Source organism: Juglans microcarpa x Juglans regia, chromosome 5S (genome assembly GCF_004785595.1).
Source record: "Juglans microcarpa x Juglans regia isolate MS1-56 chromosome 5S, Jm3101_v1.0, whole genome shotgun sequence".
NCBI lineage: Eukaryota > Viridiplantae > Streptophyta > Magnoliopsida > Fagales > Juglandaceae > Juglans > Juglans microcarpa x Juglans regia.
This window is the reverse complement of record NC_054603.1, coordinates 12,476,348-12,482,593: the sequence shown is the minus strand read 5'-3', so window position 1 is coordinate 12,482,593 and position 6,246 is coordinate 12,476,348.

Here is a 6,246-nt window from a genome sequence, read left to right as displayed (position 1 = left end):
GAAAGTTTGCACAATCTAAAACCTCAAATTTGATCAAACTCCTTATTATAGTATGTAGAATCTCAAATCTATCTCTGATACCAACGATAACTTTCATCCCCAAAGGTCTAGAGAGTTAGCTCTTGTAACTTAAAATCATCTCCCATAGCGTATTTATATACTCCACATTCCCCATAAAATATAAACTTATTTATTCAAAACCAAAAATGTATGTTCCTCCATCAAGACACCATATAAATACCTCAACGAAATAAATTAAAAACTCCACAAAGACTCAGAAATATCCATGACTCAAAGTACCAAAATAACATAAAATCATAAATCCACTAAATAAGACTCTCCAATAAATACTTGTACCCCTTGGGTACTTATTTTTCTACGATCATCAAACATTGCTAACACGTTCTACTCCTGACTTCTAACTAAGGCTTCAAAATGATCCAAAAAATATTGTAAAGATAAAGGGTGAGTTATCAACAACTCAGTAAACAGATAACATATATTAGTATGTAAATATGAGCATTTATAGAATTCAGAATGCAGAACAAAATATTTACTTTCAACATGCAGAATCATAATATTTGCTTTTAGAATGCAAAATCAGAACAAGCTATCAAAAATATTAGAGCAAAAACTTTCAGAAACATTCTTATTCAAAAATAAAATCTTATGGCATATCATAATCTGAGACATCATATTCATATCATATTAGAACATCACATCAGGACAGAGACCATGTTTAATCCCCATGGTAGGGTTATAAACACCCATTTTACCCGTGGCGGGGTCGTATACCACTATTATCACTCATGGTTCAGCCATATACCACTATTATCACCTATGCCAGGGCCGTATACCACTACAATCACCTGTGGCAGTGCCGTATACCACTATTATCACCCATGGCAGGGCCTTAACTGAACAGAACCAAAAACAAAATCAGAAAGTGATGCCAAAGATTTTCAGATGCCACTTCATATCATAACAGAGTGCGGAAACAAACTCAGGTCATTTCACATATTCAAAAACAAATTCAGAACCTCTTCGAACCACATGCACAATTTTTCATATTCTCTCTTTCTGCATAGTCCATATTCAAAATGCTAAAAATAAGCTCATGTCTACACCAATCATGACAAAAGTACTTGTCTCTCTCATACAGATTTCATGCGTAATGCTGAACAAATAACTGAGGTTGTCTCAAAATTTCTTTTCATAACAAAACTTGCATATTTTTTGAAAATCGACCTTAGTTCATCTTATTTTATGCAAATTCTAACATAGGAACCCCACTTACCTGGACTTTTTAACTTTTCTGAATTTTTTCACAATAGTACCGAATGAATATCACTCATTACCTATAAAATACACACCTAGCTTAAATCTCTTATTACAAACATAATTTGATATTCAAGCCTAAAATACTCAGATAACCTATTTTTCTAGAAAATATATTCAAATTCTCATAACCCTAAAATTAACATCACTTCTTAAATAAATCGATATCCACTTAATGTCTCCAACTAATACATTAAAATCTAAATTATTTCTATAAAATAACGTGTATGGCTACATATGTACTCCATTAAAACTAAGCTATGCAAAATACATCTTCACTTAATATTCACTTAACATAAATCCAACTCAATCACAAGTCTATTTAAGACCAAGCCCAACTTAAAATACATGTCTAAATTTTAAAAAGTCAAGCCCAACTCTTATTTTGCCAAGGTTTTCCTATTTGGGCAAAAATGTAAAAAATACTTAAAATGGTTTGAGGTGCTTTATAGATAATCAATGACCAAAGGGCTTAATGGCATTTTCCTAAATACTAGGGAGGTCATGGTCATCAAGTTTAAAGCTGGCTAACAGTTATTTTTCAAAGAGTCCACGACAATTACTTGTTTTTGGAGTAATTGGAAAAACAAAACAGAACAGAGAACAAAAAAAAAAGAAACCAAAGGAGAAAAATTGAAGTCGGGATGAAGAGCTTACCCAGAGACAGATGCGGCGGAGACTTGGGTAGAGAAAGGTGGCTGACACTCTGTTAGAGAGAGAGAGAGAGAGAGTGCAGTGTGAGGGAGAGAGACAGAGAGTGATGGTAGGGGAGTTCGGCGTGGGCTTTCAGAGAGGGAAGGAGGCATGCAGGGGGCACTCTGGAGAAGCTGGGCAGCTAGGTGAATATGCTGGTGAGCTAGACTTCACCGTGTCGTGGCTGGCAACACCTAACGGAATCGAGAGCTAGGAGAATGGGCTACTCTATTTCGATGTGGTGAAAACAGAGGCATCGGCATGATGACCAACGATGGCTCCACTTGTGGATTTATGGTTGGGTTATGGTGGTGGTGTTGGAAGAGAAAAATTGATATTCTATTCTAGAGGGAAGAGAGGAGAGGCTATTTCTGAAATTTCTCTAAGTGAATTACTTCTCAAGTGGCTTGCTTTGTGCCAATGCATACATGGGTATTTATAGGCTTGAAGATTCACCTAGCATTTACTCTAATACATGAACTTCCCTAGTACACAAATACCCAAGTACATGAATACCCCAAATACATGAATCTCCAAATACATAAATTACTTCTTCCAAGATGAACCTAGACTCTAGTTCATGAATATACTAAAAAACAACTTTATTTAAGTTTATTATTCAACACCCACCTTGAAACTTAATTATTGGTAACTTCGAGTAACATCCGCAACTTGTTAAAAGTATCATACTTGAAAGGCTTCCTAAAAATATCTGCAACTTGATCATGGGTCTTCACAAATTTGACTTGTACTTCATTCTTGACAATGCATTCTCGAAGAAAATGAAATCTTGTATCGATATGCTTGCTTCTATCATGAAAGACCGGATTTTTCGCCAATGCAAGTGCCGACTTGTTATCAAACACAAGATTGCATGACAAACACAATATGTCGCAGCAACATATTCAGCTTCACATGTGGAGAGTGTTACAATTGGTTGCTTCTTTGAACTCCAAATAAATGCCGTATTTCCCAAATAAAACACAAAACTGGTAGTGCTCTTCCGGTCATCCAAGTCTCCGGCCCAATCACTATCACTATACCCCACAAGCTTAAATTCATTAGAAAATGAATAAAGAAGTCCGTAATCAATAGTACCTTTTAGATAACGTAGAATCATCTTAGCCGCTTTGAAATGCATTGTGCTTGGTGACTCCATATATCGGCTAACAAGTCCAACTCCATAAAGTATATCGGGTTCTACCTTCTCTCATTCTTCATGCTTGGAAAATTTCGCTCCACATTCAACTGGGGTGCTCACGGATTGACTATCTTCCATCTTGAATCTTTTGAGAATTTCCTTTGCAAAACCTTCTTGAGAGATAAAAATTATATCTTCCATTTGTTTGATCTCAATGCCAAGATAATAAGACATAAGACCAATATCGGTCATTTCAAATTCTCTCGTCATAGCTTTCTTAAATTCTCCAAACATGCTTGAATTGCTTCCAGTAAAAATTAAATCATCAACATATATGCAAACAAGCAAAATGTCTATATTTTCACGCACCTTAGCATAGAGTGCATATTCATGCGGGCACTTGGTGAATCCATTCTCTTGAAAATATTTGTCAATTTGACTATTCCATGCCCTTGGCACTTGTTTTAAGCCGTACAGGGCTTTCTTTAACTTCAACACTTTGTCTTCTTGCCCTTTGACCACATAACCCATAGGTTGCTTTACATAAACTTCTTCCTCTAGGATTCCATTCAGAAAAGTCGATTTGACATCCATTTGATAAATCCTCCACTTCTTTTGAGCTGCAAGAGAAATAATCATCTGGATCGTCTCTAATCGTGCAACAGGGCCAAAGACTTCTCCATAATCAATATCAGGACGTTGGCTATATCCCTTGGCCACCAATCTTGCCTTGAATCTTTCTACTTCTCCATCTGCATTCTTCTTTACTTTGAAAACCCACTTCACACCAATGGGCTTTTATCCCTCTGGTAAAGTCGTCAATTCCTATGTATCATTCTTCTTGATTGATTTGATCTCCTCATCCATGGAAATTCTCCACCTTTTCTCTTGTACCGCTTCTTCAAAACTTATTGGTTCAGAATCGGAAAAGTGACAAAAAAGAGTTACATCATCACTTAAATTCTCCGTTACCTCATAAAGATCTTGGAGACTTCTCATTCGGGATTGCCTTTCACTAGAACTTCCTTCATAAGAAGATGATGAAGGAGTACTAGGAATTATTGGTGATTGAGGAGGTGTCATGAGTTCTCGTACATCATTTCCTTGATCTTCATCTTCAGGGAAGGGAAAGTAATCATATCTTTCATTTTCTTGATCACTCCAATCTCACAAACCTTCTTCGTCAAATTTCACATCTCTACTAATGACCATCTTCATAGTGCTTGGATTATAAAGATTGTAGCATTTGGATATTTGACCATAGCCGATGAAGATATGCTTCTTGCTTTTATCATCAAGCTTGGATCTTTCTTGATCAGGCACATGCACATAGCCAATACTTCCAAAAACTCTCAAATGGAAAACACTTGGCTTCCTTCCACTCCATGCTTCCTAGGGAGTTGAGTTCTCTACACTTCTTGTAGGGCAATGATTTGATAAGTAAACAGCACAATCAACCGCTTCCGTCCAAAACTCTTTAGGCATCATCTTCGTCTTCAACATGCTTCGAGCCATATTGAGAATCGTTCTGTTCTTTCTTTCAACCACCTCATTTTGTTGAGGTGATCTCGGAACCGTCAAAGCCCGACGAATCCCATGTGCTTCACAAAACTCATTAAATTTATTAGATGTAAACTCACCCCCTCTATCTGATCTCAAAACCTTAATTTCATAGCCACTTTGTTTCTCAACAAGTGCTTTGAATTTTTTGAAAACACCAATCACTTCAGATTTTTCTTTAAAAAAATATACCCATTTTTTTCTACTGAAGTCATCAATAAAGAGGAGGAAGTATCGATTTTTATCAAATGAAGAAGGCTTGATCGGTCCACAAACATCGGTATGAACAAGTTGGAGCAGCTCACTTGCTCTTGTAAATGATTCTTTTGGAAAGCTCTTCCGGAATTGTTTGCCAACAAGACACCCTTCGCAAAGTTGATCAGATTGATCAATAGGAGGCAAGCCTTTCACCATCTCCTTTTGAGCCAATAACTTCAATCCACCAAAATTCACATGCCCAAACCTCAAATGCCAAAGCGAGGACGTATCTTTCACACAAGCTTTGAGGCACTTAGCCACATCAGTTTGAAAATCAAGCAAAAACATCTTGTTGCTTGTCATAGACACTTTAGCAATCAAATTCTTCTTGTCATCTCTTAGAAAAAGATTACGATTTTTCATTTCAATCTCATAGTCCTTTTCCAAGAGTTGCCCCAAACTCAAAATGTTGCATTTCGTACTTGGAACATAATAAACATTTGACATAAATTGATGGCTCCCATTTTTTAACCGAATTAGAATCGTACATTTCCCTTTGATGGGAACTTTTGACATATCTCCAAAAGTGACATTCCCGCTCACTGAGTCGTCAAGCTCCACGAACTTGCTTTTGTCTCCACACATATGATTGCTTGCAGCATTATCAAGATACCACAAATTCGATTTGCTAGTTTCTTCTCCTTTGTAGGCTAGTAGCAAAGTGGGCTCCGCTTCCTCATTTTCAACGTGATTCGCCTTCTCTTCAGCATTGCTAGGAGAACTTCAGCATTTTGAAGCATAGTGGCCATACTTTTGACAATTGTAGCATTTGATTTTGGACTTATCATATTGTCTCCCATTCTGCCTTGTGTAATTTCCTCTTCCACGACTTCTTGAGGATTGACCTCTCTCTTCATGGTTGGCGTTTTGATTGATTTGTCCGCCTCTTCCTCGTCCTCGTCCTGTTCTTCCTCTTCCTTGTCCATGTCTGCGTCCTCTTCCTCGTTGACTTCTATCGTGCTCTCCTTCCTTCTCTTTTACAGAGAGCTTTGTGGCGAGCACCTGCTCAATAGGTTCTTTCTTCTTCTTCTTGAGTCTCTCTTCATGGGCTTGAAGAGATCCCATGAGTTGATCAACCGTCATCATCTCCAAGTCTTTTGACTCTTCGATAGCCACCACAATATAATCGAACTTTGAATGCAATGAGCAAAGAGTCGTCTCAACCACCCAGACATCCTCTAGCGTTTCGCCATATCTCCTCATTTGATTCACAATGGCCAACAATTTTGAAAAATAATCTACAATCGTCTCAGATT